We start from the raw sequence: 13,372 nt of genomic DNA, 5'->3' as shown, positions 1-13,372 counted from the left end.
AGAAAAGATCTTCCATGTGTCAGGTGAAGAAGGCTATCCCTCTCCCAGACCTATATCCCAAAGGACAGACAAAGTTCTTGGAAGGCGATAGCTTTTCAGTGGCTGAGACCCTGACTTTTCTTGACCTCCAAAGTCTATTAAGCCCTGGGATTTGTTTAGCCTTTGAAAATACAAATATCCAAGAAAAGTCAAACTGCAATCTGGTGCCTTCCAGTAAGGGATGCTTATAAAAGCCAAAAAATGATTGGGGCTCCTCGTGCTTTATTAGTGGCAGGGTGTGGCTGGTGTTCTGGGGAGTGGGCCAAATCAGCCCAAACCCCCAGTTTTCCATTATGTTCTAGAGTCAACACAACCATCTCGAAGGCCTGTGAGAGATAGGAATAGGAGTGGGCACAGGAGAAGATGAATAACAGACACCACTTTGTTATTCCCCAAAGATGGAGAATATTTAAAAGTTTCACTGATTGAATCTGCTCAATGTCTGTAGGGATTCAAATCTAAAACCACTTTCGTATGTAGCTTGTACCATTCTAATTGGTCCAATATTTGAACCAGTTTGGATTTTCATTTAATGAGTTCCTTTTCCAGGTCCAAATAACTTCACCAGAATCATTTCCAAACTTGAGTAGATTAAAACAGTGGTGACTATTTCTGAAGGGTGAAGGATGCTGGGCTGGGTAGATGTTTCAGGAAGCCCTGTGGATCTAGGTGGGAGGAATAGGAGCAGTGGGGGTCCTTATATCCCACACTTAGCAGCTGGAGGTGTTTTAAAGCTGGATAACCCAGTGCCCCTAAGCCAGAGAGTAGAAAGCTGGCATTGGTCCCTTAACAGAGGCCTTTCTCTGTTTTATTTTTTATTTTTTTCAGTACTGGGGATGGACTTGCCTCTGCTTCTGACTCAGTGAGATATCCTGACACTCTCAAGGAGAAAGTGAGGCTGGGTTTGTTGTGTCTAGCTTCTTCTATACTTTTCATCTGGAGGGATAAAAAAGAAATTCCAGGTCTGTGGTTGTGTTTGCACGACAAAGAATCACACACACACACACACACACACACACACACACACACACACACACACACCAAAAAAAAAAACAAGCAAACAAACAAAAATGCTGGCTTCTACAGTTAGAAGGACTCGGGACAAACACAGCACTGCAGGTTGGTGCTAATTGGTGCCGCTCAAACAATATAACCAATAACTTTCACCCAATGGAAAACAGTTTATTTTCTATTAGAAATAAATTCTCAATGACAGTAGTAATACCCTGAGAGGAGATACATAATTATTTAGAATCCAGAGACTGTAGGCAACTTGGATACACACCAGATATTTAAATCTAAATTTGTTCAAAGATTGTTTTTTTAATCAGTAGATTAGGCCCTCATTTCCTGGACTCTGGTATGAACCATTTAATGGCTTGCCAAGCCATTGAACCATTGGGTAGAGGTCAAAGGGGAACCACTGGGTGGAGGTCAAAGGGGAACCACTGGGTGGAGGTCAAAGGGGAACCACTGGGTGGAGGTCAAAGGGGAACCAGCAATGCTGTCTCAAAGTGCTGAGCCAATACATATCAATATTTGATCCTCCTTCCTTGGTTCATTTTCAGAAAAGAAACAAGAGATGGTAAATTACTATATGCTTGAACATGCTCAGAGAGTAGATATTAAATATTCTCACAACAAAAAGTGTTAAGTGTGGGAGGTGATGGATATACTAAGTAGCTTGATTTGAGTATGCATATATATATATATATATATATATATGGTATATATTTTTAATTTGTCAATTAATTTAAAAATAAAAAAGACAAAAGTATACAGATCTAATGATACGTAGAGGAAAGTTCCTCTTCCCCAGGAGCACCTTATTTTGTTTCAAAAGTTAAATTCTACGGATTCTTGGCATTATTTGAAAATTTCCAAGAGTACTGATCAGCTTAAATTACAAGCTCATAATATCTTCCTGTAGTTAATAAACTACCTGAGCCAAGGAAGATGTTATTATGATTTGCATATGTGCTTTAGATGATAAAATATGGTAGGTTTCATTGCTGATCTGAAAATATGTTGTGGATGTCCTCGCAAAAACGGAGGGACAATTGCTAGCACTTTTTCTTTATTCTCTTGCCATACACTTAACCGAAGCCTTAGGTGTCAGGGGTATCCTACCCAATAGGTTTGGCTTTATACGGCATAAAGTCAAAAGATAATTCTACATTGGGTTCTAATTCAGTCTGGGTACCTCAGAAAAGACTATTGAGAGAGTGTTCATGTTCCTATTGCAAGTAGTAGCATTCAAACTAAACAAGATTTCGATATTTGTGGTAGCACCTGGACTTTGAAATTCCTTCTTATCACTAAAGTCCTGAGAGAGACTTGACATTTATTTAACTTAGCTGGTAATATACAATAATTTGGATTCACAATAGATAAAATGAAATGATTTTTTTTTTCAAAAGTCACTTTTCCTTCTACCACTCACACCCACCAAATTTATTTATTTGGAGAAAGTCAAACTTGAATACCTATCAATAGTAGGAATTATAGCAAAATTTAAGTTGAAGTTGTATAAGAGCTCTGGGAAAAACACATAGAAACGTTTCATCTGTTTCTTTCTATCTGATGAACTTATAAAAAATGAGATTAGTCTCAATCTCTCTATGCCTCAGCGTCAACTTCTGGAAAATTTGGGTTATTTACCCCCTAAGGTAGACTGGGTCTGATGGTATAAGATTTTTTTTATTTTTTATTTTTATTTTTTGGTGGTACTGGGGTTCCTGGAAGCCCTTCTACATCCGGGCTACACTCCCAGACCTATTTTATATTTTTGAAACAGGGTCTCTTATGCCAGTGCGGCTGGCTTCGAACCTGCACGATCCTCCTGTCTCCGCCTCCCAAGCGTGGGGATTACAAGCTTGCGCCACCACGCCCGTCTATAAGATATTTTTTTTAAAAAGGGAAATTGTTTATTTATGAACAGCATGAAAAATCTTGGCAGGACAATCCTATTTTATACTTCATGTCTTTAGCACTGTGGACTGTATACAAATTTAAGATATGATAGCAATTTGTTAACAGATTTTTTTCCACATTCTAGTCTTGTCTCTGACTAGAATCAAAATAAATTCTTAGAGAAACCAAATAGAGGTTGAAACATCTCCTTTTAAAGTACTTTTGCACTGTAATCATATATCACATTGGAGTACAAGACTTGAGAGGATATACAAGCACACATCATCCAATTAGCCCTCATCTAGCCCCCATCCCATTCCCTCCTGTCGGGATCCAGCCCGACAGTGGGGGGGCTTGGCCGGATGATGAGTACCGACAACTTGAACACACATACCCACGAGCCGGGAGTCAAGTCAAGCAAGATCTCATTTATTTCTCTCCAAGCAATCATATATATAGCACCAAACCACGAGGGGAATTCCCATGGGAAATAGCCTAGCCTATCAGGATAAAGATCACTAGCACGTAGTTCACAGCCAATCCCAGGCCAGTACATGAGCCATTCATGTGTGCAGAAACTCCTTTAAAGGTAAAAAAGGGAAAAACTGCTCAGTCTCCCCACCCATAATGAATGGGGAAACCACGCCTTCGTAGCTTCCTCCAGGTGCCATCTTAGCCCCTTTTCTGCTGAATCATTTTACTGCGGAAGTTCTTAAACTTTACCTAAAGCTTTGCCTTAACCTGCAGGTTGCTCAGGCCGAGGGAGGCTGCATCTCTTTAGGCGCTGTATGGACACACCCCGACACCCTCCCCCTCCCTCGATCCCATGCTTGTTAAAAAAAAAAGGCAAGTAAAAAAATTTTTAAAAAAGTACTTTTGCACTGCTAGCATCTTGGGGTAATTTCCAAGGAATACACACTTAACTGAAGTGAATTCAGACGATGACTTAAAAACAAGAAAAGCAAGAGGAGTTTCCTGATCAAGGAGGTAGAAGCGTGTCAAACACTAAACATCCAGTAATGAACATTTGCAGTTCAAAACGCAAAACAATATTGCCTATTTCAGTCTTAAATCCCATAAAGGAAGTTGGAAGAGACTGTGAGAAAATAATTAAGTATCTAATAGAGAAACAGGTGAATAATTCCTGTGAACTTTTAATGTGACCATGAAGTTACACATATAGTTGTCCATGAGGCTTCTGTGTGTGTGTGTGTGTGTGTGTGTGTGTGTGTGTGTGTGTGTGTGTTACTGGGGATTGAACACAGAGGCATTCTACCTCTGAGATACACCCCTGACCCTACCTTATTTTTTATTTGGAAACAAGGCCTCACTAAATTGCTGAGGCTGGCAGTAAGAATGGAAGAGGCTGGTCCTCCGAAACTTCTCTCCTCCTCAAAAACAATAAGAACATTTGCAAAACTATTGTCAGAATCAACTTTTTAGGCTTTAAAAAGCCAAGGGTGCCGGGCGTGGTGGCGCATGCTTGTAATCCCCGCGCTTGGGAGGCGGAGACAGGAGGATCACACAGGTTCAAAGCCAGCCGCCCTGGTTTAAGAGACCCTGTTTCCAAATAAAAATATAAAATAGGTCTGGGAGTGTAGCCCGGAGGTAGAAAGGCTTCCAGGAACCCAGTACCACCAAAAAATAACAACAACAACAACAACAACAACAACAACAACAACAAAAAGAATGGACACATCAATCAATGCAGTAAAATTGAGAGCACCAAAATACACCCATGTATTTATGATCGATTGATTCTGAAAAATCGTACCAAGAAAAATCAGTGGGAACAAAGAATACTCTTTGTAACAAATGTTGCTAAGACTACTGGATATCCACATGCAAAGCACGTAGCTGAATCTCTACCTTACACATTATTAAACTTGCACGGTACACAAGAATTCACATGGATCAAAGACCTAAATGTAAGAGTTAAACTTATCATCAGGCATGGCGGCGGGCATTTATAATACCAGCGACTATGATGGTTGAATCAGGGGGATCATAACTTTGAAGTCAACCTGGGCAATTTAGTGAGACTCTGTCTCAGGTAAAAGATGAATCAGAAAATAAATGATACTAGAGAATATTATGCTAAGTGAGATTAGCCAGGCACAAAGAAATGAAGCTTCATATGTTTTCCCTTATATGTGGAAGTTAGGAGAAATTGGTACAAAGCCGACCTCGGATAAAGGAGGAAAAGCCCCAGTGGAAAAATGAAGGGGTCTGGGGGAGGGAGACTGGATGAAGAAGACACTTGATTCACACTACGCACATACAGTGAATTATCAATGCCAATCAATACTGTGTCTGAGAAAAGGGAGTGGGCTGGAATTTGCTCACCGTGTTCTATGACCATGGGCGTCTCCATCACATGGAACTTCATTATGATTATGATTATAATACACCAATAAAAGGTATATTAAAAATAAAATCTTGACCAAAAGGGAAGCTGAGGATATCACTCAGAGGTAAGGTTCCCAATGGATTCAATCCACTATACCATAAAGAAATAAATTTTCCCTGGTCAGAGTGGAATAAACTAGTAAGACATACATGAATGACTGATAAAAATAACTGGGACACATGGTTTAAGAGGGATATTTAGCAACAGGCAGGCTAGACCGTGGTCTTCAATAGCACTGAGCAAATGTGCAAAACTTTGTCTGAGTCTCCATCCTTTTCTTCCATTTGAAACTTTTCTTAGGTTCCTTATGCTTCAGCTGGTGCATATATTGGGCTGGATTCCTCACTCCACTAAAAGACTCTTCTGAGATACTCTGATTTCTGAGAAAATCAGAGTTTTCTCTTCTGAGATACTCTGATTTCTGAGAAAATCAGAGTTTTCTCAGAAAACTCTGATTTCCACTGTAAATATATCCATTTGTACCTAGAGGAAGTTGTGAGTGTATGTCCGCACACACGTGCCAAGAAAAATCTCAGTGAGGCGCCGTAAAACAAAATTAAATCATGGTGTGTGGACAAGTCAACCCTTCCTGGAGAAATAGCTGAACAAATAAATAAAGATAGCCGGGGAATAAATAAGCTGTTCTCTGAATAAGCGAGTTAGTCGATGAACAATTTCAAGCTGACTACAGTCAGGTGGCCTCTTTTCCTGGCCCCTGCCTCGTCTGACTTAGTGAATGGTGTTGCATGATTCAGATGTGGGGCGCTTGGATGGGAAATGAAATGAGTCAAACACCAAATTTGATTGGATTCTGACTGACTGATTGACTGACTCAACTGTTGTGAGACGCACACAGATTGGGTGGGACCCATCGCCCTGGTTCTTCCACGGCAATTTCCGCCCGGCCAGTTCATCTTGTGATGATTTGTCCTCAGGCTGAAAAAAATAAATAAATAAACGCCCTGACTCTGCTATTAATCCGCAATTCTCCAGGAAATTAAGAGGACTCCATCCTTCCCAAAGTTCAGAAAGCCCGCCTTCTGTGGCTGCGTTTTCTTCTTGACTCTGCCTTATCTTGTGCTGTCTCCCCTTCTTTTTTTGTTTGGCCAAGCGAACTCTAATGGCACCTCCTCCATGAAGCCCTCCTGACTCTTTGACAAAATGAATGAATCCCTCACCTGTGCCTCACAGTGACTAATCTTTATGCCATTTGTAGCACTTCTGCTCTGAGATTGTTACGTATCTAATTTAAGTTATCCACTTCCACTATCTGCTATGACTTCCACAATAGTAGAGCCCAGGTTTTATTTTTTTAATAATGAAATATTGTGTGAAAGGTATACAATATAACTCTCACAACAACCTCTGGTTAGGCACCGGTGTCGTGCTGATTTTATAGGTGAGGGGGAAGTCTTGGAGAGGTTGGGTAACTTGATTCACATCCACGGCTGCTTAAGTTGAGCCCCAGTTTGTGACTCCGGAGTGTATTTCTCAACAACATTCTCCCTCTTATCAAGATGCCTAGCATTAGTAAATATTTAACATTAATTTTTTTTCTTCACTATCCACGTGAGCAATAAAACATTTATAATAGTATGAAAGTCAAAGTGGTAAACACTTGTTAATAAAGTTACAAGTGATAAACACTTGTCTAATAAAATAAATGTCTATTTTTACATGATTAGAGATTTATTTGAATTTTACATAGTTTGGAAACAAAGTATTATGCAGAAATTTAACTCTTTTTTTTTTTTTTTGGTGGTACCGGGGTTTCTGGAAGCCCTTCTACCTCCGGGCTACACTCCCATACCTATTTTATTTTTGGAAACAGGGTCTCTTAAGCCAGCGCGGCTGGCTTCGAACCTGCGCGATCCTCCTGTCTCTGCCTCCCAAGCGCGGGGATTACAAGCGTGCGCTACCACGCCCGGCCTTAAAAATTTAACTTTTTAAAAATCATTAAAGTCTGGGTCTGGTGGTGCATGCTCATAATCTCAGTACTTGGGAGGCTATTTGTTTTTAAACTTTAAAATGGTAAGGATTTGTTTCAGTAAACACCTCACTGTTGCGATCCAAAACAATGGACTATGCCACTTAGAGGAAAGATTTATTTGCTCACAGTTCTGGAGATTTCAGGGTTCTGCCCATGTTGGGCTGGGTCTGTGGAGCTCAGGGCATCATGGCAGTGGGAAGTGAGAGTGCAAGGGCTCTGCTCTCACATCATGGAGGCCAGAAGCAAGGGAGACAGAGAGCTGGGAAGAAAGGACCTTGTACAATCTCCAAAGCTACATGCCTAAGGAGTTGCTTCTTAGCAACCAAGCTCTGCTTCCAACATTGTTGCCTTCTTTCTGTGGAGGCTAGGGGGACGTTCTAAATTCAAACCATCACAGAATTCCTTAATTTTATATTAACGTCTTACCAGATATATGACTTGCAAATATTTTCTCTCACTCTACAGGCTGCCTTTTACTCTGTGGATTGTTTCCCGTGCTGTTCAGAAGCTTTTTAATTTGGTGAAGACCTAGTCATCTGCTTTGGTTTCTGGTACCTGTGCTTTCGGTAGCATAGGAAAGAAATCTTAGCTAAAATTGATGTCATGAGTATTTTCCTCTGTTTTCTTCTAGGGTGTTTACAGTTTCTGGTTCTACGTTTGAGTCTTTATTTTGAGGGTTTATTTGTATGTGTGGTATAAAATAAGGATACAGTTTCTACAATTTCATTCTTTTGTATATAGATATCTAGTTTTCTCGACATTATCTGTCAAAGACACTAATCTTTCCCCTCCTGAATATTCTCAGTACCTTTACTAAAAATAACTTTTACACACCACCAACTTGACTGGGATAAAGGATGTTCAGATGGTGTGTAAGACATAATCTCTGGATGTGTCTAAAAGAGTGTTTTCTGAAGAGAATAGCATTTTCATTGGTAAACTGAGTAATATCACCCTTACCAATCACCCAACACTTTAAAGGCCAGAATAGAGCAAAAGGTAGAAGAAAGAAAAGTTTTCTTTCTGTTGGAACTGAAACATCCATCTTCTCCTCCCCAGGACACTGGTACTTCTTGTTCTTGAGCTTTAAGACTTAGCCTAAGAATCACACTATTGGCTACCTTGGTTTCCAAAACATCAGGTTTTTATTGGACTATATCACTGGTTTTTATGGGCCTTAAGTTTGCAGATCGACAATCTATCTTTTTATTCCTGAAGGATAGAATTTCTTGATATAATATTCTCATTCTTCAGGAAATGTGTCAGTTTTGTTGATCTTTTCAAAAACTCTTAGTTTCATTGATTTCTTTTCCTATTATGTTTTCTAGTCTTTATTTCATTTTTCACGTAGGTTTTTGCTGTGTGAATATTTTATCCATTATTGTAAATGAGCTAATGAAATCACTTATTTTTATTGTGCAGCTGTCCCCTTTTCTCTTTATTTCAACCTATATGTATTGGATGTATTGGTTGTTGCATGTACTGGATGTTCTCATGTTTGACGCATGTATATTCATATTTATGCTCTGATTTTAATTTATTGTTGCCTTTTACTCAATTTTGACTGTTCATTTTTTTCCACTTCCTTGCGATGGAAAGTTAGGTTTGAGATCCTGCTTTTTTTCTTAATGTAGGTATTTTACCACTATATGCTTCTCTCTAAAAATTGCTTTCGTTCCATCCCATAAATTTTGGTATGTTGTCTTTCCATTTTTCCTTCCTCAACATTTTTGTTTGTTTGATCTCCTTTTATTTCTTCTTTGACTCATTGGTTGTTCAAGAATGTGTTGCTTAATTTCCACATATTTCTAAATTTTCCAGTTTTCTTTCTGTATTAATTTCCAGTTTGATTCAATTGTGGTCAAAAAAGATACTTAGTATGATTTTTCATCTTCATAAATCTGTTGGGGCTTATTTTTGTGACTTAACATGTGATATATCCTGGAGAATATATGTGTATGTTTGGGAAGAATGAAGAAAGAGTTACCTTGACTGAAATGCTTTTTATATCTATTAGGTTATTTTCTATAGTGTGTGTGTGTGTGTGTGTGTGTGTGTGTGTGTGTGTGTGTGTTCTTTGTTTCATTCTTCATTTTCTGTCTGGATGTTCCATTATTGAAAATGAGCATAGCATGCCACCACTGCATACTTTACATTACCATTTGCAGAGAATATCTCTTTATCTTTTTACCTTCAGCTTATTTGTGCCCTAAAAAATAAAGTGAATCTCTTATGAATAATATATGTTGGACTGGTTTGTTTATCCATTCAACCACTGGGGATTGAACCCAGGGGATGAGCTACACCCCCGGCCTTATTTTATTTCATTTTTTTTTTTTTTTTTGCAGTACCGGGATGGAACACAGGGCTATTCTACCTTTGAGCTATACTCCCACCACTGCTTTTTATTATTTATTTTAAAACAGATTCTCACAAAATTGCAAAGGGCCTCACTAAGTAGCTGAGTTTGACCACGAACCTGGATCCTCCTGTCTCAGCCTCCCAAGTACTGGGATTACAAGCGTGCGCCACAATGCCCGGCTATATCTTTTGACTAGGGAGTTTGATTCATTTATATTTAAATTACCAATAGTAAAGAATATACTATTGCCATTTTGTTAGCTCTCCAATTTAAAGTTTTCTTGTTTCACTCTTCCCTTCTTGCTCTCTTCTTTGTAGTTACCATAGGACTTACATAAACATCTTAAAGTTTATGCAAACTTTAAACATCTTAAAGACATAATTAGGAGTCTCATTTATCTGATTACAACTTAAATTTAATTGCACACAAGTACTGTATACTTTTACACTTCCCACAATTTGATATTGATGTCCCAAATTATTACTTCACATATTGTGTACCGATAACATATAGTTAGAGCTACTTTATGCTTTCATCTTTTAAATTCTATCCTAGAGTAAAAGTGCGTTATGCACCAACATGACATCATTACAGTATTCTGTCTACCTCTATACATTTACCTTGACCCATTAGTTTTCTGCTTCCATGTGTTTTTGTGCTGCTACTGGGCATCCTTTCTTCTCTGCTTGAAGAAGCATTTCTTCTCATTCCGATGTAGATAGCAACGATGAACTTCCGCAGGCTGTGTTTCTCTAGGAATGTTTTCAATTCTCCTTTATTTCTGAGAGATAGTGTTTCTGAATATAATGTTCTAGTTTGGCAGGTTTTTCTCTTGCAGCACTTTAATGTATCACCCGACTCCCTTCTAGCCTAAAAGGTTTTTGCTTAGCAATCCAATAATAGTCTGTGGGGTTTTTCTTTGCCATTTTTCTCTTGCTACTTTCAAAATGTTGTCATTGCCTTTTGACAATTTGATTATAATGTGTCCCAGTGTGGATTTCTTTATTACATCTTATTTGGGGTCTGTTTAGATTCTTGAATTTAAATGTCTCCATATTTAGAATATTTCAGCCATTATGTCTTTAAATAAACTTTCTGCCCTTTTTTCATTTTTGAAACTCCTATAACGCGTCTATTGGTGTAGTTAACGGTGTCCCATAGTTCTTTGAGCTTTAATCACTCTTTTTTTTTTGTTATTTTGTCTTTTTTGTTTCTCTGACTAAATAATTTCAAATGACTTCAGGTTTTTTTTTTAATCTTGCTTCTTGCCCAATTCTGTTCTTGACCCCTCTTGTGAATTTTCCTTTCCATCATTGTATTCTTCTGTTTGAAATCTTCTGTTGGGTTCTTCTGTATATTTCCCGTGTTGATAGCTTGTGTATGCCTCCCCTCATTCCTTCTGAGCTCCCAGAACATCCTCCTAACAGTTATCTTTTAATTCCTCATCAGACTATTCATCTATATCTGCTGCTTTAGATTTGGTTTCTTAAGGTTGAATTTTTCCTTTGGATTTGGTCTTGGTTCCCAGTCTTAGAGGCCTTGTCAGTGATAGTATTTCAGCTGAGATACAGGTGACAGAGGCAGTTTTTCTGCCTGTGAAGAAAAGAATAATAGCAAGATCCCAACATCCCCTATCGCAAGAGAAACACGTCACAAAGGATAGAGCTGACGCGGCCTGGATACTTAGTTCCCATCCTACAAACCCATTTGTGAAAGGTGAGGAAGAAGATGAAATCGGCTATTTTTTTGTGGGGGTGGAGTGGGGAAGACTATAAAGCTTCATTTATTTTAAGCCTGCATGTGGAGTACTAGGACAGCTCTCTCTTTCTTAAGGTTGCTCTTAAAGCTTGAGAAACTTTATTCAAAGATATTCTAAAATACTACTGCGCAATTACTTTCTTTCCTTGTCTTTTTTCTTTTCTCTTTACTTGGTCAAAATAATTGTTGCACCGCTCATTTCCCAGAAAGTCCTTGATTCTTTTCTCTGAAAGACTCGTTCCTTGACAGGAAAGAGAATTGACACGGACACATAAGCTGAAGCAAAATTTGTTTTTGTTCATGGCCATATTTAATACTCACTCCTTGATGTAAGTTGAAGGATCTAGGGGTAGGAAAAATAGGAGCATTTTTCTTTTTAGAATTTTTTCTTTTTAGAATTTTGGGGTACTTGGGGTTGAACTCAGGGAAATCCTACTTCTGAGATACATCCCCAACTCCTTTCATTTTTCATTTGGAAATGGGACCTTACTAAGTTGCCGAGTGTCTTGCTAAACTGCAGAGCCTGGCCTTAAACCTGCTGTCCTCTTGTCTAAGCCCCCCAACTACTGGGATTATAGGTTTGTACCATCAGGAACAGCTTCCTTTCATTTTTCATTTTTGTTCTGGACACAGGTTATCTCTATAGCAATAATTACAGTCTCAGGTACATGCTTGGAAGGTTTTCTTTTCCCTCATTAATTCACTAGCTCCCCTGCCTCTGAAACTGTATGTTAGTCTCATAACATACAATGCTATTCTCTTGCTAATTCATGTTCATGATATTTATGCAACACCATGGAGTCTCAGGCCTTTGGCAGAGTCTGGAATAGTGAGTAAATAAAAAAAACATTCTTTGAAACCCATACCAACAATATTGTGGAACATTGCTTTAAGGCAAAGGGAAAAGACTGGGTCCCAGCCATGGATCCATTAGCTTCCCAAGCTCCTTTGGTCTATACCAACTAGCATCTCATCTCAGCTGTCAAAGTCTCCAGTGATGACCACACTTTAATCTTCAACTGGAGGACTTTTCCTCTCCATCTGCCATGGAGACATTAGAGTGTGTTAAGTGTCTAGAGTCTGTTTGTTGGTCAGTCCCTTGACATACGCTTCCTTTACATCCTGATTCATCCTTCCTCTTTCCATTCCCTGCTTCTCCCTCCCCTTCCATCATATTTTGACAGGCTACTCCCTAGCTCCAATGACTGGCAGTCCTCTTTCCTATTAAGCATGGTTTTCATTTCCTCATTTTTATAAACTGGTGACCACTCAGGGTTCCTCCTAGGGCTACAACCACAACTTAAAACAACCTTTTGAGAGCATGGGTTGTAGACCATTCATTCCTGAACACCAAATGGTGAAACCTGAGTTGGGAACAGACATCTAACCCCAACTTGTCAGGCCTGGTAGGAGAAACTGAAGGAAAAGATGTCCTTTTTAAAATTATTTTTATTGGTGCATTGTAGTCATATACCCTAATGGAGTACAAAGTAGAGGCATACATGCACACATCACCCGATTAGCCCTTCCCCAATTTCCACCCCATTCCCTCCCTCTCCCTCCTCATGTCTGACTTAGTGATTGACTTCAATATGTTTGTGAATGTACATCATGTATGTTAGAGAATTTCCCTCCTTCCCCTTCCATCCCCCTCAGTTAGGCCACCTTATTTGCATATCTATAGTATCTCCTTCTTCTTCTAGAGTTCCTCCTATGACCCTTTTTCTCCCTAGCTTCCGCATATTAGGGAGAACATCCAATTTCTTATTTCTTTGTGACTGACCGCTCTCACTAGCATAATGTCCCCCAGTTCCATCAATTTCCCTGTAAATGAATTAATTTTGTTCTTCTTTATGGCTGAATAAAATTCCACTGTGTACATATCCCATAATTTTGTAAT

Source organism: Muscardinus avellanarius, assembly GCF_963383645.1.
Source record: "Muscardinus avellanarius genome assembly, chromosome: 12".
Taxonomy (NCBI): domain Eukaryota; kingdom Metazoa; phylum Chordata; class Mammalia; order Rodentia; family Gliridae; genus Muscardinus; species Muscardinus avellanarius.
Note: the sequence above shows the minus strand (reverse complement) of the source record.